At 50.5% G+C, this 23,996-nt stretch overlaps 1 pseudogene across 1 annotated transcript in view; it reads left to right on the forward strand.

Annotated features, from left to right (window-relative positions):
- Positions 1–3,653: 3,653 nt before the first annotated feature.
- The window catches only part of LOC150041797 (elongin-B pseudogene), a 48,873-nt pseudogene continuing 28,530 nt past the window's right edge, over positions 3,654–23,996 (forward strand). Inside the window, exon 1 of the transcript XR_016533698.1 lies at positions 3,654–3,736. The product of XR_016533698.1 is annotated as an elongin-B pseudogene (transcript). The remainder of the gene's footprint in view (positions 3,737–23,996) is intronic.

The following is a 23,996-nucleotide window of genomic DNA, read 5'->3' on the forward strand; positions in this document are numbered from 1 at the left end:
TTGCACACACACTTATCACTCATATGCCCCGTTTGTTAACTTTTTTGGGGGGGTGGGGTGATACTTGATTTTGAATTCAGTGTTTGCTAGACATACATTCTACAATTTGAGCCACATTCCTGGTACTTTTTGCCTCAGGGTATTTTAGATTTTGTAATTTTTTTTTGCCAGTCCTGGGCTTGAGCTCATGGCCTGAGCACTGTCCTTGGGCTTTCTCAAGGTTAGAGCTCTGCCACTTGAGCCTCAGCACCACTTCCGGCTTTTTTCTATGTATGTGGTACCAAGGAATCGAACCCAGGCCTTCGTGCATGCTAGGCAAGCACTTTAACCACTAGGCCAAACTCCCAGCCCTGTAATTTTTTTTTTAAACCAACAGAACACATGGTTCTTCCTGTATCATGTATTGGTTTTTCCATACCTGCGTTGTGTTACCCAGTAGCTGGTAGCTGTTGAGGCGAGTGAGTACACCCATCTGAGGTGAGCTGTGTGTACACAATGGAACCAGTGCCTGCAACCCTAGCTACTCAAGGGGCTGAGATGCAGAGGGTGGCCGTTCTAAGCCACCTAGCACAGAAAAATCCACCAGACTCAGAAATAACTAGTAAAAAGCCAGGCAGCAGTCATGGTTCAAGTGGTAGAAATGCAGCAAGCAAGAGGTCCTGAGATCAAATTCCAGTACTGCCAAACAAAGGCAAATACACTAATTGAAATTTTTGATACAGCATTCCACAGTGTGCTTTTGGACATAATAAAATATATAATATAACCGGGCATGGTAGCTCACACCTGTAATCCTAGCTACTTAGGAGGCTGAGATCTGAGGATCGAGGTTCAAAGCCAGCCCAGGCACTAAAGTCCGTGAGACTCTTATCTCCAGTTAACTTACCAGAAAACCAGAAGTGGTGCTGTGGCTCAGGGGTAGGGTGGTAGCCTTGAGCTGAAGAGTTCAGGGACAACACCCAGGCCCAGAGTTCAAGCCCCACAACCAACTTAAAAAAAAGAAAAGAAAAAATACACACAGACACACAGACACACAGACATACAGACACACACAGACACACAAAGCATTCTATGCTATCTTGGAAATATATAACTATTATAATGAAATACATACCATTTAATAAACACTGTTAAATTATTGTCACCTTTTGTTTTTATCTTTTTTTTCTTCTGTGCTGGGTTTAAACTCAGGGCTTTTTGCTTGTCAGGCAGGTACTCTACCACTTGATCCATGTCTTCACCTCTTTTTTTCATATTTTTTATTGTAATTATTACAGGGGTTACATTATACTCACCAGATAGAAGATGCATTACTTCACAAACATTGATACTTCACAAACATTGATACTCTTTCTCATGTCTTGGTCCCCATTTCCCTCCCTCCACCCCTGCCCTTCACCCATTTTTTGTGGTTATTTTTCACAAAGCCCTTCCCATTCTTTTGCTCCAGGCTGGGCTTGGATGTCAACTCTTCTACCTCTGTGTCCTGCACAGCTGGCACACAGGTTCCTGCCACCATCCCTGGCTTGTTTTTACTTTCTTAAAGAGTAAGGATTAGAAATTCTCAGATGATGTATGGGGTTCATAGTACATTTCTGTAGAATAGCTCAGCTCAGTACATTAGATTTAATGACTGTGGCTTGCTGATAGGTTTTCAGATTTGCTTGAACAACTTCTTGTCATTTCTGTTTATCGGTTTTTTATTATTTATTTTGCCTAGTTATTCTTCCAGATAATTTAAACTATTTTTTTTGCCAAGTTCCAAGAAAATTAAATCCCACTGGGTCTTTGATTGAAATCACGCAAAATTCGTAAGTAGGTTCTGAAAGGATTTACATCTTTATAAGACTAGGTCTTTTTTCTTTGGAAAATGGCATCTTCTTTTATTTTTGTCTTTTCTCACCTTCCTTAGAAAACTTTCTTTATTCATATAATTTAACCACATTTGCTCTTTAGATTATTGTCAGGTATTGTGTCTTTATTGCTGTTCTAAATGTGAGTTATTATTCCAATTCATTTTCTAAGTAGTTTTTGTTGGTTTAGGAACAGTGATTTTTAAAATGTACCTTGTAACTAGACATTTTTACTGAGCTTTTAAAAAGATTAATTCTAATAGTTTTTCAGCTGATTCTCAAATTATGCTTTTCGAATTAAAATACCATATCCCAGTAAGTTCCAAATGAGATTCTTTAGTCATCTTCTGAATTCTTGTTTTAAAAGTCTATTTTTGAAGAAAAAATAAAACTTAAAGTCCTATTGTTTGTTTTAGGTAATTTTTTTTGGGGAAAAGAAACACCCCAAACTCAGAGCCTAGGCACCCGCACTGCACTGGAGGCACCCCAGGGACCTCAGGCACTCCACTGACATAGCACAGAGGTACTAGTGTGTGTGGGGCGCAACCCCGGGCCCAGCCGGGACCCTTAGGGAAGAGAGTGCCTTCACACGTGGTGGCACTTGAAAGGAGAACCTCACCGATTACCCCAGCTATTTACCTGATTTCTCAGGCAATAGAGTCAGAAAAGCAAAGCCCCTAGGATGTAGCCCAAGTGAACCCTCGCTGTCAACGAGACAAGAATACGCTCATCTGTATTCCAAGGGAAGATGGACCAGCGTCTTATGCATTATTGATCCGCCAAGCGGCATGTACCCAGGCCGAGTTACTGTGTGGGTGCGGCTGCCTCTCCTGCTGGCCCACACGCTCTGCTGGGAGGGGAATCGCGGCACCCAGCCAGGCCCCCAATCCCTGCACCATGACAGTCCGTGACGGGAGATCACATTAGGGCTCCATTGCCAGAGCGTCCTTGAGACGGCATGGGCTGAGGCATTTCCACTCAACCCACATTGAATAGACATGCATTTTAAGCTGTTAGAAAAAAAAATAGCTCACAACAAAGAAAGGAACATACACACATAGGCACACACACAAAAGGCTATTTAACAGTGTGTTACCGTGCTGAGTCGGTGGCCTTGGGTCTGATGCATCAACTAGAAGATGAACAAGTGGAAGGAAAAGCTACGCTCCAATGCTGATGAACTTATTAAGCAATACATTTTTATAACTATGGGTCATCTTGCTAAGTGTGTGTTTCTTGAAACTCTAAAATTATTCCCTGCATACATTCTCCAAGTTTTAAGGAAAGACATTTAATGTCAAATAGATGATTCCTTTTCTCTAAACACTTGTTGGGACATGGATTGAATCTCCTGCAAGACATTGTGAGCATGTCTTCCAGACAAAGACGTGCAGCATTAGGATCTGAGCCCTTCTTGGCTAGCTGTCTTTCTGTATGTCAAGTATGGAGTTTGTAGACTTTTGGTGCAGCTTGCGTATTATTATTATTATTATTATTATTATTATTATTATTATTTTGCCAGTCCTGGGCTTGAGCCCTGGACTTGGACTTTCTCAAGGCTAGAGCTCTACCACTTGAGCCACAGCACCACTTCCAGCATTTTTCTATGTATGTGGTTCCAAGGAATCGAACCCGGGTCTTCATGCATGCTAGGCAAGCACTCTACCGCTAGGCCAAACCCCCTTTCCTGCGTATTTTTTTAAGTATCCTTTATGTATTTCCAGTTGAGAGGATTTAGCTAAGAATTACCTGTTGTTATTTCTACAGGAACAAATAAAACCATCTTACAGACGGATGTAAATCCCATCACACGCCGTGCTCTGTACCACGGCTGGCCAGGCCCGTCGTGCAGGCGCGTGGAGCTGCCTGGACCCTTACTGTGGGTGAGTCAGGGTATTTTCAGGGTGGGAGAATCCACGGCCAAGGTGAGCACCCAAGGCTTGCCACTACCTTCAGCTAGAGGGAAGCTGATTAAAAAAAAATGTGCTTTTGTTCAAATGTGGGCTGTAATGATAGTGTTTGAGAGTAGAACGGGGTGATCTGCAGTGGATGCAGAGGTTGGGACGCTGTCCTCTGGGAGCTGCCAGGTCTGGAGAATGACCTGGCCCACAGCGGGAAGGGAACCCCTGACGGCCTCGGTGGGCTCTGCCCCGCCTCTGTGTCTGATCTGTAAAGGGATAACCTCCCAACTAACTAACTGGTGGCAGCACCCCCGTCCCGAGGTTTCTGCCCCGTTTTGATAACACAGGCTGGATAATCAAGCTCTTTCTTAGCTGTCGGCAGCCTGACATGGCCAGCAGCAACCTGGCTGGGATGGGGAGGCCAGGCTGGGGGCAGGAGGAAGGCCCTGGGTTGATGTTATACCCCACCTCGGTGTCAGGGTTTTGAATCAGATCTAGCAGCTGGAGCAGGACTCCATCCTTTAAACGCTGGCTCGTGTCGTCCGCAGACAGGGATGGTTTCACTTCTCCCCTCCCTGTTGGACTCCCGTTTTGTCTGCCTGTTCTTGCCTTACTGCTCTCTCTAGGAAGAATTTCCTTCTTGAACCTTTGGGTTTTACAACTACCTTTTTTTATACTAGAATCTCAAATGAGGTGGCTTAAAATTTGACCCTAGGTAACAGAAATTTAATTTCAGCCGTGGCTTACCACACCACGTTGTGCCACACACACACACACACACACACACACACACACACACACAGACACACACAGACACACACAGACACACACACACACACACACACACACACACACACACACACACACACACACACACACACACTTTCCCCTGTCTTTTCCTGAGTTGGTAGGAAAAGCCACAAGCCCAGGAAGCAGCTTCTTCAGGCAATGCGATTTCTCTGAAAGGAACCTGGACTAGGTTTTCCTTAGCCTTTTGCTGAAAGCCTTTTGCTTAAGACTTCTGCTCTTCAACGTGGGGAGCTGTTCCGAGACAGTGACCTGGCCCTGGGCCCTGGAGAGCCACTGCTGCCTCAACGCTGTGCCACCGGTAACTTAGTAGAAATCTCCAAAAAACTGTTATGATAAAGGTGAAGTACAGAGGGGTTACAGTAACCAGAATTCTCTCCCATACAGTCTACCTATTTTACCTAAGGTAGTTCAGTGCTGATGTACACTCTGACACCCGTGGGCAGGAGGCACCTGCTGGGATCTGGGCCGGCGACTGGCACACATTCATGACTTTCATACACTTCTCTGAGGCATTTTCACAGAGAGAGAGGCCATTCCATTCCCCAGCCCCAGGATGCAGCTACCAGAGCCTCCAATAAGAACTTTGACCTTGGGCATCCTCTGTGCCTGGCGTCCAGGCACATCTAATCCCTTGCCAGAATCCATGGCATGTGGTGCACAGCCTGCAGTAGATTTTAGCAGAATGTCTGCAAGATGGATTCTGGAGAGGGAGCCCAGGCCTCCCCGGTGTGCTCGTCGGGGCGATCTTTGCACACCCAGGTTGTGTGCTTGTGCATGCTAACCAGCGTGCGAGGGCATCTTCTCCAAGATGCTCAGTTCTTCTGGCAGCTCCTGTCTCTTTCTATTTGACTGTATAATGTGTGCCCAGAGGCAACTGTTCCTTCCAGAGCAGGCGTATCCTCCAAACAACAAAAACCGAGGTTAAAGAACGGCCTGAAAGGTATGCCTCAGACCCTCTGCGTCTCAGGCACAGGCACAGGCGGACTGCTGCCTCTCGTACTCATTACGTGGATTTTCGGGAGTTATCTTCTATGTCACAATCAACTAAAGAAGGGACGTGAAAACTGGCAACGTATGGAATGATCTACTGTCCTTTTGCTTTTGCCCGTCTTGTGTCTAGTAGGTGCAACAGAGGTGTTGACTACAGGCTGTTGTCTTACTCCCTTTGATGGAGGGGAATTCTAGGTGACAGGGAAACAAGAAGGGAAAAAGAAGTTTTCCTTTCCTCAAGTTTTCCGACAGTGGTGGCCCATATGGCTCCAACTGTTTTCAGGCCATCAGTGCCTCATTGTGGGTGTGTAAATCAGCTCCCAGTGAAACCCCCAGGTTTGGGTGTGCAAGTCGCTCAGTCTTCCATCGCAATTCCAGTGGTGTGTGTGGCTAAGTGCCAGGGGCTGTGTTTTCTCCATGTGACTCTCTGTGCTGGTCACTTGTATCCATCCCCTCCCTTCTCCCTGTGGCTCTGGTCCTGATGTGGTGACTTGAAGTGGACTGCAGAGGTGGCCCTGGGCTCTCGTTCCTTCTGAGCAATGCCGGCAGGGCCTTTGAACACAAATCTGGGTGTCTCCGTGCATCTGATTGACTTCATCATTCAGAACCATGTATGGAAGCCCCCCACCCCTGGGCCCCCCTGTGGGGCTGGCTACCTTCTTTCATAGGAATATACCCTTCTTGTATGCTATGTTGCTGAAACTAACAGGCCTTCACTGGGAACTGGGCCGTCGTTCGGCTGCAGAGGGATGTGGGAGCATGCCTCCACCCCGGGCCAGGGGTGTCTACTTGGTTACTTTTTAGTGTTTAAGGCAGGCAGAGCAAGCTTATTTGAAGGGAGAGTCAGCAGAGGCCTCCTGCAGGGCCGGCTGGTCAGCTCAGGCTCCTCCCACAGCTCCTCAGGCCTCAGGCCTCAGGAGCCTTGGGCCTCAGGCCTTGCCTGACGCTTGGCCAGTGGCTGCCGGTAGGGTGAGAACACAAGGCATTGTGGGAAGAAGCACCTGAGCAGGAGCTCAAGGCACCTTGTGAAAAAGATGTGCCGTGACCAGGCATTCTAGACTGAAGGTTTGGTCATTCTGGCTAGCTGCCGTTCTCCTGTTGTAGATGTGTAAGTCAGGCAGTGTGGAAGAGAAATGTGCATAATAATCCTCCCTATCATATATCGATTTATCATTACATGTTTGGGGGGGGGAAGCACAAGTTTCTTTTTTCCCTCCTGGAGTTTTATTCAGAATTCAGAAAAAAAAGAGCCAGGACTGACTTGTTGATTAACAAGGAGATGTGTGGTGTGGTAACTGGGCACTGGCTGAGAGGACTGGAGGGACCTGGCACCCTTGTGGTACAGGGGGAAAGGCTGCCTCTAGTTAACGGCCCCAGACCTCACAGCCTCTCCTGGGTGTCAAGGCTGGTGATTTTCTTTGAAGTGAGAGGGCATTTGCGGTTTGTGCGAGGACCTGGGATTGCCGGCTCCAGCCCTTGTACCTGGCAACCAGAGGATCGCTTCAGGTCCAGAGGGAATTTACCTGCTCTGCAACAAAGCCAGTAACCCTAGCAATAAAAGCAAACCCTCCCATGGAGAAGGGAGAGGGAGGGAGGGAGAGAAGAGAGGGAGGGAAGGCGGAGTGGTGACTGATGACTGTGCAGCAGTTTCTGGCTGCAGGATTCTGTGACAACCCTTGACACACACACAATCTTATTCTAATACAGCAGTTAAAAAGGGGGTGACGATTCTATTATCCTCATTTTACAAATGAGAGCATTAATGTATACAGAGGGTTTATAGCTCGCTTAAAGTCACCCAACTAGTATCAATCACGAGTTAAATCTAATTAAGAAAGGAACAGAATTTCTCAGAGGTGTCAGAATATGACAATGATTCTTGACTGTGGTGGTATTTGGCATGACTTGGCCAGTTTTAAGGCTTTCCTGCTCGTTCCCTACCCCAGGGGACTGGGTGGGGCCTAAGTGGGTCTCCCATTGTCCAAGTAGAGAAGGCTTGCTCTGAATTAATGTGTTTTACTTAGATTTCCACTGATCTCATCATTTCATCTAAGCATCGTTCATAATCTTGTTTCTTATGGTCAGGTGACTTGTTCAACTTGTCTCTCTAAGAGGTACAGTGCTGTCAAGGCACAGAGCACGTCTCTTCAGAGTCAGGGAGGAGCCTTGAAGGGCAGTGGAGACTGGAGGCCATCTGGAGAGAGAAGCCCTGCCCCTGACTTCCTATAGCCAAGGTTTCCTCCACCCCTGATTTCCCCTCTCCCTGACTTCCTCCACCCCTGACTTCCTCTATCCCAGGCATCTGGGACAAAGTATCAGCTCCATAAAGTAGGTGGCATTCCTAGCACATTTTTCTTCTGTTGGCCAGTAGCAGGCTTTGCAGTCAAGGCCTCAAGTGTTTATTTGACTTACTTGCTCAGTTGGTCCTCTACTGTTGAACCCTATCTTCCCAGCTCTTTGCTATTTATTTGGGAGATGGAGTCTCACAGACTTTCCTGCCCAGGTGAGCCTTGAACTTGAGTCCTGTGGGTCTCAACCTCCTGAACAGCTAAGATCATGACCCACCGGAGAGCCTGTCTGCTGCTCTCTATTTTGCAGGCACAGACAGTGTGGTCAACTCGTTGAAGGCCACACAGAGCCAGTGTAGCCTTGCTAGTCTTTTAGCTCCACAATGTAGTAAAACAACAGAAAAGTGTGCTGGTGGCACAACACACACTTGACCTGCTGGGTTCCAGAACCTGTGCACTGTGTCACTGGGCTGAATTTCCTCCCTAGGCCAACACATTCCTCCCTAGGCACATTCTCCTAGAGCTTGGCTAAGGCTTCTTGGGAGAGAGGCAATCTCACCACTTCAGGGAAAGTGGCTGCTGGTCTCTGGGGAGATGGCCTTGGTGAGACTAGAGAGCAGGGACGGCTGCCGTCATAGGTGAGTGCTGAGGGGATGGCTGTGTGGTCCCAGAAACAGTCACACGAATGACTGAGTCAGATGCTTGATGCATTGTGAGAAGCAAATACCCCAGAAACCTAGGATGGGGGCGGTAGGAATGACCCCGAGGAAGCCGGCTGAGGTGGGAGGGTTGCAGCCCTCTCCTCGTGGTGGTTTTCTGTGTCACCTGAGGCATATCTGACCCTTCTGCCCAGGGACATGAGTGGTGGTGCTGGCAGAGATGGACTCTCACCCAGCAGATCTGGAAGGACGGGGACCGTCGAGCCGTGGTCTGGGAGCCCGTGGGGCATCTGCTGTGCCGGGAAACCAGAGGTGCTATCTTAGCACCCGTGGCTCTGAACTTTGGGATGCTGAGTTTGGGCTGAGCCACGTTTTGGCATTTTGACACTCTCGCACGGGAGAAGGCGAGAGGGCGGTCCACACTTATCCAATTCCTGGGCACGCTCGCATTATGCTTGTGTTAAATCCAAGTAGGAGAACAGGGTGTCTGGATTTAAAGTTGTGTGAGTCAATGAATCCGATTGTGAAGGCAAAATGAATTAATTTTAAACCCGTATTAGTATTTCTAATGCTGTTTTTACCATTAAGATAATTCTATATTTTTTTCAAAGTAACAACTGTAAATACTAGAGTAAAACCAGAATATGATAAACATAGCTTGGGAATTCATTTCATGTCCAAATTGCTTCAGGAAAAGTTGAAAACCTAGAGTATGGATATGAACAAATGTAGTTCTTTTGTGTACAGATAAAAGTTGTTCAGTAATAAATATGCAACTGAGACATTGTGAAAGTATGAACTGTATTATACTATATGAAATCTGCAGAGGCAACAAAATGATTTTTAATCAACTACTGGGCTAGTGTTTAAAGTAACCGGTAATTAATATTTTATAATTCTCAGCATTATAATAAGGCAGATTGGAATTACTTTGCATTCCTATACTGCTCTGGGCTCCTCACATGCTTAATACATGAGCCCTAATGGGGACACTATTAATACTGAGCCCCATTATTTTATTGATCTCTGTGTTTGGTTTCCCTAAGAAAGTTTACAGCACAAGTTTTTCCTGACCTTAGGAAAGGGTGACCTAGGAAGTTTATTTGGTGTGATAGAAGGGCCTGACCAAGCCCGGCCCAGTCCTAGTGCTCATTACCCATGTGATATTGGATGCCTTGTCTGCTTGGTCTGTGTCATTTCTCTCTACGAAACAGATGAATAAAAGTGGTGCTTCCTCTGACAGATGTGGGGACTAAGTGAGGCCCCAGAAACAGCAAGACAGAAGAGGGACGTTCTGTGGTGAGAGAATCTGAGAAGCTGTCTGAGCCTAGACAAGTCATTTTCCGTGTTACCCATGTTGGTTGTCTGATGAATCGAGGAGGCAGGTTGTAAGATGAGGCAGACACTTGACGGGGGTCTCCTTGACTTAGATCTCAGTTTGATGGTGTTGCATGGGCATAGACCATCATGGTTAAATGCTGTGATATAGCACTTGGATTGGCAGGTGGACAGGGATGAGGACTGGTGAGAGGGGAGAAGCCCCCAGCACAGCCTTTGCCTTAGGAGTGGAAGCAGTGGTCCGTGGTGACTGGCAGAGAAGGCCCTGCCCTCCGGGTATCAGGGAGGGCGGGGAAATCTTCCTGCCTTGGGTGGATTTGTAGAATGATGTGAGCTGGGATCCACAAAGAACAGTCTATTTCTCTTCTCCCTCGGTTCCTTAAATTCTTTAACCCTGGAACCTTGAGGAAGAATAGAAAGCCATTCGGCTTTGCTCTGGGAACTTGAACAACCACAAAATAACACATTTGCAGACGGATGGCTTGGCTTGCCACGCTGCGTGCTGCTGCAGGGTTGGGGGCCTTCGCAGACACAGACACACTCCCTAGGGAAGGGCGAGGCTCAGGTGAGGCGTCCTCATTCTCTTGTGGGGACCCTGGCTGTGGCTGTGCTCCTGAAATGAAGCCACCACTGTGGAGAGAACTGGGAAGTAGGGACGGGGCTCGGGGCTCAGGAGACCAGAGGTAGAGACACGGCGGCAGAGGTGTTTCCGGAGTCCGCAGCGGAGCTGAGCCAGCTCTCGCCGGTTCTCCTCCTAGTCGCAGCTTAGTGGTGTGTAGCTTCTGGACACCCAACATCCAGAAGTGTACTCTGCTCAGAAAAGACTTGGGTGCGGGAAACTCCACGCAGGAACAGGGCTCACAGCAGGACTCTGACAGCACTAAGTGGGACCTGGTTTCCTTGCAGCCCTGGGCCCCTGGAAATAGAAATTGGTTGTTTTATCTCCTGTCTTAGCAGTACTTAATGACGTGCCTGAGCAGCAGAGCGACCCTGTACCCAGGGACAGGAGTGACAGCCATTGACGGGATTCACTGGGAATTAATTCCCTGCCCTCCCCGGGGGAGCACACATGCACTGTGTGTGTCAGGATGATGGTGGCAGACAAAAGAAACGTGGGATGGAAGGAGTCTGTGTTCCTCCCCGGTGGAGCATGCTCCCCCAGACTTCCACAGGGAGGGACGCTCCTACTTCTTTGAAAGAAGGTTATGCAGAGGCTAAAGTTGCCAGCGATGAAACATTACGTGTTTGAGTACCGACCCATCTTGAGATTGCTTAATAATGTTATATTTGGAGGCCACTGCCTCAGGCGTGTGATGTGCCCTTACTTCCAGTGTTCTTTTTCTGGAAGATATTGCCCTCGGGAAGAATAAACAGGACTAGGAAACAGGATTTAACATTACTCAGAATTTATATTCTGGAAGGACCGGATTTAGAGGAATCAGCCAATCAGACCCAAATGCAAGTTTGTTATTAATACAGGAGCCCCGGCTTTGATGGCTCTTAGCTCCGTGGCATTGGCTTGGTGCCTTGTAAGTAGTTAATAGTCCCGGAAGTTGAACTCCAGCACACTTCCAGTTCATGTTACTGTGTGCTGGGTAGGACCTGGGAACCCATGTGCCTCAGAAGGGCTGCAACCACCATCGTGCACACCCCAGACACCCGCCCCAGCTTGTTGGCCATGGTGGAGTTTTAGGATGCAGAAGCAGCTTAGAGGGAATGGGGCTGACAGATGGTTCCTTGCCCAGGGCCTCAGCCACGCCCCAAGATCTCCTTCCCCGGGGTGCTCAGGACCCATGCTTCTGTGTTCTGAGACTGTGTTCCCTCTGCATGGCTCTTCTTGAGACATCTCACCTCCATGCTTCTGTTCAGCTGCGTGTGGACATTTCCTTCTTGATTCTTTAACCTTTCATTCCAGGTAAGGCAGGGTCAACTGCTATCACGGTGACGAAGGACATCATCGGCACTATTCTTATTATCATTAGTTCTACCTTTTCTCATGAACGTGTCAGTGCTTTCTGAGGGTCCTCCGTTAGCCTACATCACGTTACTGAGCCCTCGTACTAACTGTGGATTAGAATTACCTTCACATTTCACCTTAAGGAAGAGGAAATTGAACATAAAAGATCTTAAATAACTTGGCCAGGGTTACCTGGTTGATGCTGGCAAGCTTACATCTAAGTCCCGTAGTCAAGATCTCCCCTCCCCCGAGTGTCAGAGCGTCCGTCCGTCTCAGGAGGCCTGTGGTCCTCACTCTTCCTCCTTCAACAGTCAGATGGCGCCGGCTTGCTTCCCAGCCCCCCAAAGAGCTTCTGATAAGGATCCTAACGGTTTCCAAGTCGTGTTTGCCAGCTCTCCCCCCCGTGACAGCACACTTGCGAGATACAATTGAAAGAGAGGAAAGATTTCTTTTGGCCCCTGATGTCCAAGATTTCAGCCCACGGCTTGGCTCCACCATTGCAGCAGGTAGAACGTGATGGCCCAGAGGGGATGGCGGAGCAGCTCTGCTCACGTCCTGGCAGGCAGGAAAGGGGGTGCAGGGGGGTGTGGGGGTGTGAGTGGGGGTCTGGGGGGTGTGGGTGGGGGGTAGGGGCTGGAGGCCTCCAGGCAGGCTCTGTCAGGGAGCTCACCAGCAGATTAACCCCTCCGTCATACCCGTGGCCTCTTCCACATGAAGCTGGTGGGGACATTTCATAACGTGGGTCTTAGAGGTGGCCAATCTGATTCAGGGTACATGCTTCATCTCGAGACACCCCCCCCCACTTTCATATACTCATTCAGGATATTCGGAGGCCTCTCCACGAGTCTTCAGATTGCCCGACGTGGAAGATGGGTGTTCTCTATTCTCAAAGTGCACACCTTCACCCAGGTGAAGATTTTGTAGATAGCTGTGCTTTTGTATATAGCTGCGTCTTAGTGTATAGCGCTCTCTCTCTCTCTCTCTCTCTCTCTCTCTCTCTCTCTCTCTCTCTCTCTCTCTCTCTCTCTCTCTCTCCATCCCTCCGTCCCCCCACTCTGGTTCCCATGAACTGGCCATGGAGGGGTCACTGGAACAGTTAACTCAAGAGGATCAGAAAGCTCCTTAAGTTTTGGCGCAGTCCCTTTGTCTCTCTGGGTGGAAGCATTAAGGAACAGAGGCTCACAAATTCTAAAAGTACAGTCGGGTCATCGGTGCCGTGGTGCGATTGAGCTGAACATGTCGCCTGAATTCTGACTTGTTTTTCATAGCCGTCTCAGGTGTTCTATTTGCAACGGTCTTCAACTGCAGCTGACATTGTCAAACTTTCCGAAGGAAGGGGACGTTTAGTATTCCACCGGGACTGTGAGGAGAACTGCCAGCCCCTGCTGCCCAAGCCTTTCATTTGGGACTAGGCTGTGAGGCCTAACTTGGCAGACCTTTATATTTTGCATTTTGTCTGACAACTGCCCAGTGCTCATGGAAAATTTATAGCTGGCTGTGGTTTGATTAATTTTAAAGCGAGTCTGATGCTTCAAGATTATCTAAGCCTTCCAGCAACACATAGCAAGCATCTACTTGATTTTACATCAACCTAGGGAAACATGGTGCCTGTCCTTCAAACGCTTGATTTGGAATTCTGTGTTTTGGACTTGAAGCTTGGTAGTGTCCTTGCTGTTTATTCAGATGGTGATGGACTGCCACTCAAGCCATACCACAATCCTGTTATGGGTAGCAGTCAGTCCAGTGTCCTCAGTCCCGCAGCAGCCCTGATTTATGTCTCAGTCGGATGCAGAAGGCACGTGCAGTGTTACCAGTACTGTCTCTGCTGCTCCTCGGAGCCCTTTTAGGGTTCATCATTTGGCTTTACACTAATGAGACGGAGCTCAGCAGGGGCAGGTATTTTCTTCTTAAGTTTTCATTGCTGTTATTTAATTGGCATTCCACGCACATGAGACCAGAAAAAAAAAAAGCCACCCTATAGCAATCTGTGCAATACAAATAACACAGGCAGATGCAGCCAAGTGCGGCCTTGAAGGCCTCCCCAGGTCCCTCCAGGCACGCAGGAGGGCAGGGCCCACAATGCCCGACTCCTCCTCTGCTGAATGTGGGGGGCAGTGCTCCTACCCATGGCTGGGGGGTGATCTTCTCAGCACAGCAGGCGTGACAGCACCAGGAGCTGAGTGGGGCCGGACCTGGACAGTGTTCTGGACAGATGGATACTCCATCTGCTTCCAAGGGTCTCCTGGCCTTCCGACCAAGGAGAGACGCCCAGCTGCAGGAGAGGCCTAGCAGAAGAGGTGACAACAGGGAGCCTTCCTTTCCAGAGATCCATTCAGTGTGAGTCTTAACATGGCCAAAAGGCTCTGCAAGACCTGGTTGGATCTGGTCTACAAAGAGGCCGCTCTCTCCCTCTTGGGCTTGTACACGAGGTCTTCTTTACTAGCGCTGTCACTCTCACGGGGAGACACAGTGGGGTGTTCCACACTGCCAGGGTTGCCAACTTATTGCTGCTCCTTCCTTCCCTCCTCTCCTTCCTTCCCTCCTCTCCTTCCCTCCCTCTGCTTCCTCCTTCCCTCCACTCCTACCTTCCCTCTGCTCCAGCTCCAGCCTGCGTCCAGTTCCTGGCCCAGAGCCTCCTCAGCTGCAGGACCCGATGCTCACTTTTGACTTTATCTAGAACACCTTGTGTTTTCCTTGACCCCCCCCCACCCCCCGGTCTCCAGCAGAGCGGAGATCCTTTAGACGAGGGCGGGTGTGCAAGTAGACAGACAAGCAGAGGCGCCAACCACGGAAGACTATGAAACAGTGGTCGCCCAAGCTCCCAGCTCGCAGGGAGGAGACGGAAAAGTCGTTTCCGCACTGGAACCAGGAAACTTTGAAACGTCCAAGATCCCAGTTATGTTCAATTCAGGTGCATGATGCGTTTGAAGCCACAGCAGATAAAGTAACGTGAGTGTGGAGGCGTGACAGTTTTCCACACCTCTCTCCTTTGATGCTTCACGTCCACCCTCGACGTGGCGTCTTCCTCATCACTGAAGCACTTGTTGAGCCTTGTAGAGCAGCTGTGAGGGCGGGAAGCCTTCTTCCCTCCCCTGTAGCCTGTAGGAGCTGGAGCATTCAAAAACCGAGTGTCACCTTCCCCAGAGACTGAGACGGTCCCCTGTGCTGTTCCAGGGCAGCGGCTCTCCTTTCATCTCAACTCTGGGTGTCCATTCAAGATCCTCTCTCTAGCCACTCATTACTTTGTTTTAAAACTTAGAGGCTCGTTTAGGATGACATTCAGCTTTGGAAATGGTTAGGTCACCCCCTAGGGCAGTGACTCAATCCTTGTTAAACTCCTTTCCTTCTAGGTTAATTTGCTGAGAGACAATTCGTCCATGGCCAATTTGCTTAATTTACCTGTTTCTCCTCACTAATTTTGCAGGAAAGGCTTTTATTTTTGTTTTGTCTCCTCGAAGGTATTTTAAGGAATGTTAAATTGAACTTCTCTGGCTTTCTTGGCACCCTCCCTGCGAACGAACAACGACGTGGACCTGTCTCAGGGACCCTGGGGCCAACAGGGAACACATATCCAGGCTCTGGCCTGCATGGGGGTGGGGGGCACAGACACAGCAGCCCAGACCCCCTCTGTCACTGTCTCGTTCCCGTCTCCTGGGGTTCCACTGCGCTCTGTCTTCTCCAAAGCTGACCTGCGGAAAACGACTTGTAAATCCAGGATAGTGATATTTACAGCCATCCATTCATGGTCTCAGGTTCCAGTGGTCCACGAGTTCCCTCATCTCCTCGGCAGCTCCTCAGGCCCGTGGACGAGGCTGCTTTCTTGGGAGGGCGATGGCTTCTGACCCCTCCTCGCCCGGGCCCTATCTGCCCTCTTCCTTCCTCCTTCCATGGCTCTGTGCTTATCGGCACGTTTGCTGTGATAGTCAGCCCTCCCCAGGTGCCGGGTCCTCTACGGAGGCCTTTACTTCCCAAGCCCCTGCTTGGACTCCTACATGAGGTCTTCTTTACTAGCGCTGTCACTCTTTCCGGAAGTCCCAGTGTCACCAACTTACTGCTGCTCCTTCCTCCCCTTCCTCCCCTTTCTTCCCTCCTCTCCTTCCCTCCTTCCCTTCTCTCCATCCTTCTTCCTCTCCTTCCCTCCCTCCGCTTCCTCCTTCCCTTCTCTCCTTCCTCTTCTCCTTCTACTTCCTTCTTCTCTCTTTCCTTCCTTCCTTCCTTCCTTCCTTCCTTCCTTCCTTCCTTCCTTCCCTCCCTCTCTCCTTCCTTCCTTCCTTCTGCTCCTTCCTTCCCTCTTCTATTTCCCTCCCTCTACTCCCTCCTTCCCTCCAGTAGAATAACAGGTAGAATAACTTGTCTGAAACTGCCTGGCAGGAACTAGGGCCTCAGTAAAGATTTACTGGAGGAAACGGAGGGCTGGCCTCCTCCTGCCTTTCCTCTGCTTTAGTTCACTCTGTATGTATGTGTGTGTGTGTCGTGAACAAGTCTGTAAGTGTGAGAGATGAGGAGAGGTAGGGGGAGAGAGAGAGCGAGAAAGACAGAGAGAGAGAGACAGAGAGAGAGAGAGACAGAGAGAGAGACAGAGAGAGGGAGAGAGAGAGACAGAGAGAGACAGAGAGAGAGAGGGGAGACCTCTGGAAATGGTTCACGCAGCTTCCCAGGGGTAGGAGCCAGCTCTAGTCCTGCTCTGGCTGATTTTCTGTTTGAATGTCTTTCCAGCCACGGTTCTCTCCTCCCTTTTCAAGCCCCACATTTCGTTGTTTTTGCCTACATCGTGGTCTCTGCATGGGGCCCTACCTCTCCTCTGGAGAGATGAACACAGCAGGGGCCTCAGACAGCAGTGAGTGGAGCGACTGTTAGATACACTGCCCTGGCGTTGTCCGCGGAGATTAACAATGGCATCTTCAAATCGCTTGACATAAGATGCCTTCTAAAAATTCATGTAATCCTGGATTAAAAATCAAGATTAAAATTTTTTTTTTGCCAGTCCTGGGCTTGAGCTCAGGGCCTGAGCACTGCCCTTGGACTTTCTCAAGGCTAGAGCTCTACCACTTGAGCCTCAGCACCAGTTCCAGCTTTTTTTTGTATGTATGTGGAACTGAGGAATCGAACCCGGGTCTTCATGCGTGCTAGACAAGCACTTTAACCACTAGGCCAAACTCCCGGCCCCCAAAATCTACAGTGTTTTAATTGTGGGAAGTCCACGGCCCATTCACCTCAAAGGCGAAGGGGCCCGGGATGACCTTTGCCTCTACTCACACTCGGCCATCACTCCGGTCATGTATTTAGTGCTTGGGTATAATTCGCAGCGTTTAGCCAGATAGTAACATCTTAAAGCTTTTAGTGCTCTCTCAAATGTATCCAAATGGGACACCGTCATCTGACTCCTACTATTGGATGTTCAAAATTAAACCAACCAACAAAAAAGCTCTTTTTTTAGCAGCAGGGCCTCTCACATCATTTCCTTTTGTCCAAGCAAAAGTATTCCTCTCCCACCTCCTACACAGAAATGCATGCTATTATAATGCAGCCTTATGTCGGAGTAAGTGCCATAGACATTCACATTTTTGAGAAGTCTATCACTGTAAGGCTCTGAAATGGGAGCATTTTCTTCTAGATTGATTATATTTTTCATGTTCAGTGGTCAGGAAACCTCTACTTGCACGTCTGGTCAACTGGGGGACACGAATGCCAAGCTTTACCAGGAGTCCATTCAGCGAGCAGAGATTCCCTTGTCTGGCTGCTTGGGAGAATGCTTCGGTAGTAATTTCCACAGACACCCTTGTTTTGTTAAGAGAAGGTGCTGAGTTCCTGGGTGACCGCAGAGCCACAGAAGGGACGTGGGCAGAGATGTTGGGAATGGACACCCCAGCCTCTCCCTGAGAAGCCCGTGCTGCCCACATGGAAGCCAACTGTCAGTGCAGGGCCCGTCGTGAAGGTCTGGGTCAGGCTCACGTGGCAGGAGCCACCCAGACGAGGGCCTGGCCCTCTCTGCCTCTGGGACTGTTCGTTGCCATGGTCAAATGCCTACTATAGCTGGAGTGTAAACCAACTGAAAAGCAATTCAAACTCGATAGGCAACCATTCCTCACAGAGCCACCCACACCCTCAGGTGACCCCAGGAATGTTCCCCTGGAAGTGACTTTTAGAACCCCGTGTCACCATGAGAGGTGACGCGAGCGCAGAACTCACCAGGACCTCTGAGGTCCACGAGAACAGAATAGGAGAGTAGAGATCAGAGAAAAGAGGAGAAGGAGTTATTACAGAGGACGGGAATGCCTTCTCCAGGTTGACAGCGCATGAGCCAAGCGGGTATGTCAGAAGGGAGGCACATACTGGTCTCGATGGAGCGCGCTGGCGGAGTTGGAGCCAGTGGAGGCAGGAGTGTGTGGGTACCGGGTGAAGTATTGCTCAGGGATGCTGCGTCTCATGACACTTGGCTTTCAAAATGAGCCCAATTTAATCTCGAGAGTAGTTATTTGAATTGGAAATGATCCTTGGAACCCAAGGAGGGAGCAACAGCACCAGATTGAGCTGCAGACAGGCTGGGCGGCAGCGTGAGTTGGTAGTGAGTTTGGTTTCCCCTCCCTTGTCTGGTTTCCTGGGTAGGGATGGCGGTCGCCTCTGCCACAGTGACAGATGTGCCTGCCCGGCCACCGAGCGAGCCCTCTCCTGCCAGCCCCGATTGTGGGTCTCACTCATTGACACCTCGCTACTGGGCGAACAATTACACCACAGCAAGGGCTGCAGTGACCTTGTGTGTTCCCTGGCTCTGCTGGCAGCTGTGATGTACTATTTTAATATAGAACGTCTCACAGAGTGTGGGGTTCTGGACACTTCAGCAAATTTCTTTAAGGTAGCTACAAGGACAACCCTCTACTCTGATTTATGCTCTAGCTTCTTGATGATGTGCCATTATCGAAGAGATGTAAATATCCATTTCTGTTGATTTATTTCCGCGATATCTCTGGTGGTGGCAAAAGGTTTTGTTGTTCTAAAGAAGGTAATCATCTTTAAGACTTTGCTGTTTCCTCTCTTTGGGTCTAGTAGTTATACATGATGTCTTTAGGTACTTCCAGAGGAAAAATAGGTGATTGTGTACATTTAAATGGATTTATATGGCGAAATATACCAATTCTGTATTATATTTCTAGGCAGCTTTCAAGAACTTGAACCATTGTTAAATGAAAACTGTCTAACATTCCAACATGAACAAGATTGTATTTCCCCAATATCATGCTTTATAGAATTTGTAGAATTTAATTTAACTTACATGAAGATACTGTTGATAGGAATAGTATTTGCTAATGAGTTCCATGAATATTCTAGCTAGATGCACCAGATATATAGTGTTGGCATAGTTATTGTTAAACTGTGGAATCATAGATTATACTCTACACGTGCCCACTCGTTATCTTGCAGTGCAGTTGTCCCTAGCGACAGTCGTGAGAACGTTCTGGTGGCTCTGCAGTAGGCACAGGCCATGGAAAAGGCGTGAGCGACCGGGAAGGGGTGGAGGGAACCGGAGAGTCTGACATTTAGCAGCATGCTTGCTTGGGGTTAAGTGACCTTCCCCGTAAATCAGGAGGAAAGTGGTCGGTCGGGCCCTTTCTGCTTGGCAGCAGGAAAATGAGCCAAGCATGCTCTGAAGCAAAACATCACATACAAGGCAATTCCTCTCCCGGATGCTGTTACTGAAGACAGAGCGGGGAAGGCCAGCACATCCACCCTCTGTGGCAGGTCCTGAGTGCGTCGGCTTGGCTTTCTTACTTGAAACCCTTGATCCCTCCCAACCCACCTGCAGAGACAGCCTCAGTCAGCCCCTGGGGAGAGGAGGAAAGGTCTGTGACACTGAGGACAAGGTGAGTGTGGGGCGCGCGATTCTAGAGGGCGGTTATGAGGTGCGTCGCAAATAGTTGGAACTAACTGCAGAGCCCCAGAACTCTGCTGCCCCTGGAGATTCCGCCTGTTGCTTTGTCGTCATGGGAACCATCCCAGTAGCCTGTGAAACCACAACAGTTCTGACTGTCTCGTTAGGTCCACAGGCGGGGGTCAGCAGTCCTGACCCCCAGGGGAAAGGGCAGAACACCCCCTTGAGGGGATTATCACAGTGGACTCTCCAGCTACTTCTGCCAGCCCCGTCTATCCAACCTTATTTCATCATGGAGACAAGGCAGATCAGCCTTGAAGCGCTTCCCATCCTCCTGCCTCAGTTTCCCGGAGGTCTGTGTCACCACACCCAGCCCAGCCTTACTCCTGATCACTCTGAGTGTACCTTTTGCCGGGTGGCAAATCCACCATGAGGCTTCTGTTCACTTCCTTTCCTGCACTGTCATCACCCAGGTTGAATGGCTCTGTGGACCTCAGGGGATCCTGGATTGGTGCTCCCCTCAGTCCTCTATAATAGTCTTTATCACTGTGGTCAGGACGTCCCCGTCCTCCCCAGATGATCCTGGATTGGTGCTCCCCTCAGTCCTCTGTAATAGTCATTATCACTGTGTTCAGGACGTCCCTGTCCTCCCCAGATGATCCTGGATTGGTGCTCCCCTCAGTCCTCTGTAATAGTCTTTATCACTGTGTTCAGGACGTCCCCGTCCTCCTCAGATGATCCTGGATTGGTGCTCCCCTCAGTCCTCTGTATTAGTCTTTATCACTGTGTTCAGGACGTCCCCGTCCTCCCCAGATGATCCTGGATTGGTGCTCCCCTCAATCCTCTGTAATAGTCTTTATCACTGTGTTCAGGACGTCCCCGTCCTCCTCAGATGATCCTGGATTGGTGCTCCCCTCAGTCCTCTGTATTAGTCTTTATCACTGTGTTCAGGACGTCCCCGTCCTCCTCAGATGATCCTGGATTGGTGCTCCCCTCAGTCCTCTGTATTAGTCTTTATCACTGTGTTCAGGACGTCCCCGTCCTCCTCAGATGATCCTGGATTGGTGCTCCCCTCAGTCCTCTGTATTAGTCTTTAGCACTGTGTTCAGGACGTCCCCGTCCTCCTCAGATGATCCTGGATTGGTGCTCCCCTCAGTCCTCTGTATTAGTCTTTAGCACTGTGTTCAGGACGTCCCCGTCCTCCTCTGGGGATCCTGGTTTGGTGCTCCCGTACGTCCTCTGTAGTAGTCTCTAGCACTGCGTTCAGGGTGCCAGTGGAGAAGAGAAGACTTTCAGGTGACTTATCTGGACGGCCTGCGGGGAGCTCTCGTGTGACAGCACAAGCTTGAGTTTCACTCGTCCTCCGGCTGTGCTCCCTACGTTGTGGAGACCGTGGGGTTGAGCCTGTCCAGCTCTGCGTGGGGACCCCTAGAGGGTTGCGCGCTCCCCTGGCGAGACCCTCAGTCCCTGGCGCAGGGTTGGCTCTCATGGTCAGTGTCAGTAGGGGAATTGGTGTTCCCAGCAGAGCAAGATGTTCAGCAATCTGGCATCCAGAGGCGTCGTCGACTAGCGAGTTCCTGTAACCTCGTGGGCGGTTGTGGTAGAGGCGAAGCGTCCCCAGGATGTGGGGATGCGGGCACTGTGTCAGGACGTGGGGTGGCGGGGGGCTTGTCCTCAGGTTGCCCAGTCTCCAGGTGCTTGTGCTATGGCTCTGTGATTCCATTTATTCTTTGACGGCCGTTCCTCCTTGGTTTGCTGTTACAGGACTTCATGTGTGAGGACTACATGAATTGCCCGTCCTCCTCTGACAGAGGAGCGGACACACACTTGCCTTAGGGCGGGCGTGAAAGCAATGTGCTGGCTAACCCTGGCCCAGTGGTTTTGAGAGGGTCACTAGAGGTCACTGGGAGAGATGAGCAGAGCTGGGTGACCGGGAGCCAGAGTGGCCACGCTGGCAGCAGGCAGGGCCTGAGTTCCGCCGTCCTCCTGTCCCAGCCTGCTCTCCTCTTCTACCCAGCCTGCTGCCCTCCTCCTGCTGTCCTCCTCCCCCCAGACTGCTGTCCTCCTCCTGCTATCCTCCTCCCCCCAGCCTGCTGTCCTCCTCCTGCTGTCCTCCTCCCCCCAGCCTGCTGACCTCCTCTACCCAGCCTGCTGACCTCCTCCCCCCAGCCTGCTGTCCTCCTCTACCCAGCCTGCTGTCCTCCTCCTGCTGTCCTCCTCCCCCCAGCCTGCTGACCTCCTCTACCCAGCCTGCTGACCTCCTCTCCCCAGCCTGCTGTCCTCCTCTACCCAGCCTGCTGTCCTCCTCTACCCAGCCTGCTGTCCTCCTCCTGCTGTCCTCCTCCCCCCAGCCTGCTGTCCTCCTCTACCCAGCCTGCTGTCCTCCTCTCCCCAGCCTGCTGTCCTCCTCTACCCAGCCTGGTGTCCTCCTCCTGCTGTCCCTCTCTCCCCAGCCTGCTGTCCTCCTCTACCCAGCCTGGTGTCCTCCTGCTGTCCTCCTCCTCCTGCTGTCCCTCTCTACCCAGCCTGCTGTCCTCCTCTACCCAGCCTGCTGTCCTCCTCTACCCAGCCTGCTGTCCTCCTCTCCCCAGCCTGCTGTCCTCCTCTACCCAGCCTGGTGTCCTCCTCCTGCTGTCCCTCTCTACCCAGCCTGCTGTCCTCCTCTACCCAGCCTGGTGTCCTCCTGCTGTCCTCCTCCTCCTGCTGTCCCTCTCTACCCAGCCTGCTGTCCTCCTCTCCCCAGCCTGCTGACCTCCTGCTTTCTTCCTCTAGGCTTCCTGCTGGGCCAAACTGGAAAGGATGGAAGCTTAAAGCTGGGAAAAGCATCATTGACCTAGGGCCTCCCCCTGGCTTCTCAGCCAACACCGTTTCATGGTAGGAGAGGAAAGAGATTCTGTAATTGGGTAATACTGGGTCTTTCACCTTGGACTGGACAAATCGTGTTTGTAGTTAAAACGGACTGGGAAGACTTAGTAGTTTTGGTGAAGAGGCAGGGAGGGTGACTCTGTGGATGGGGCAGAACGGACAGGACTGGACGCCTGCAAGTGGCTGTTGTCTGCTCCGCTCTCTGGGTCTGGGCTCGTCCCGGTACTGTCCGGGCCTGAGATCTTCATTCATTTGTTGTTCTCCACTAGACTTGGCTCCTTGGAAGCTGATGTGCCTGGAGGGGGGGCCTTGGTGCCCAAAACTACATGTTAGAGCAGGTCAGAGTCTGGGCAGGGGCCTTCGGGGTCCAGCAGCTCCCCACCCTCAGTCCCCAGGCCCTGTCCTGAGCTTGACAGCCGGCGTGGGGCTGGTTCAGCAAATAAGGAAGGGAGGTGTGGAACAGGTGAGCAGGGCATTTCCTGCTCAGATGGTGGGATGAGATGGGGTCGTTTGTGAGGCCCCGTGAAACGTGGGTTTGTCAGCTCAGAGCAGTGAGGTGGACCAATCCCCACTCAACGCAGTCCAGCAACTCTTGTTAAAACAAGCACTGCGCCCTGAAGAAAGCTGAGTGCCCCGTGGCTTTCAGCTCTCCTCTGTGCTGAGCCAGAAAGGCCTCATTTGTTCCTTTGCTGAGAATCACCTCACCCTCTTCAGATGAGGTGACAGCTGGGCCAGAAGCTCTGCTAAGCCAACCTGCCTCAGGCCATGGTGCAGACTGGGGGTAGGGGGAGATGGTGACTGAGGGGGGAGCGTTCTCCCAGCTCAGCGGAGCTTTTCAAGGCTGAGCTCTGTCCTCACCAGTGCTGAGGTTTGGCTGATGTCACTCGTCTCCCTTCTCCACTTGCAGGACAACAGCCTTGGCAGGTTGTTTAGCCTGGTGATTCAGTGTGGAACTGGAGACATGGCACAAGGCTGGCAAAATGCTGGCGGAGCTATAATTCTGTCTCTCCTTCCCTCCTCCCTCCCTTCCCTTTCCGTCTCTCCTTCCCTCCCTTTCTCCCTCCTTCCCGTGTACTGGGATTTGATCTCTCTGCACTGCTGCCTTGCTCCACAGGGCTTCTCTCACCAGAGCCACACCATCTGCTCTCTGTGTAATTCCTTTTGGACAGGGTCTCCCATCGTTGCCCAGGCCAGCCTCAGACTGTGGTCCTTGTACTTAAGTCTCCGGTGCTGCTGAGATCACACACGTGCACTGCCACACCTGGCTTGTCTGTCATCTCGGCACTTGCACTCTGTCCCTGCCTCTGTGTGGGACAAGGTGCCTGTTCTAAATTCCATCGGTTATTGGTTACATATTCAGTGGTCAGTTCCTGAATTTCCAGCATCCCTACAGAGGCAGGGACCAGTTCTGTCTCATTACTAGTGGGTTTTTTCCACGACTACCTTCAGTCACTGCAAGAAAAAAGAT

Source organism: Megascapheus bottae, chromosome 38 (assembly GCF_031878675.1).
Source record: "Megascapheus bottae isolate mThoBot1 chromosome 38, mThoBot2.hap1, whole genome shotgun sequence".
In the NCBI taxonomy this organism is placed as follows: Eukaryota; Metazoa; Chordata; class Mammalia; order Rodentia; family Geomyidae; genus Megascapheus; species Megascapheus bottae.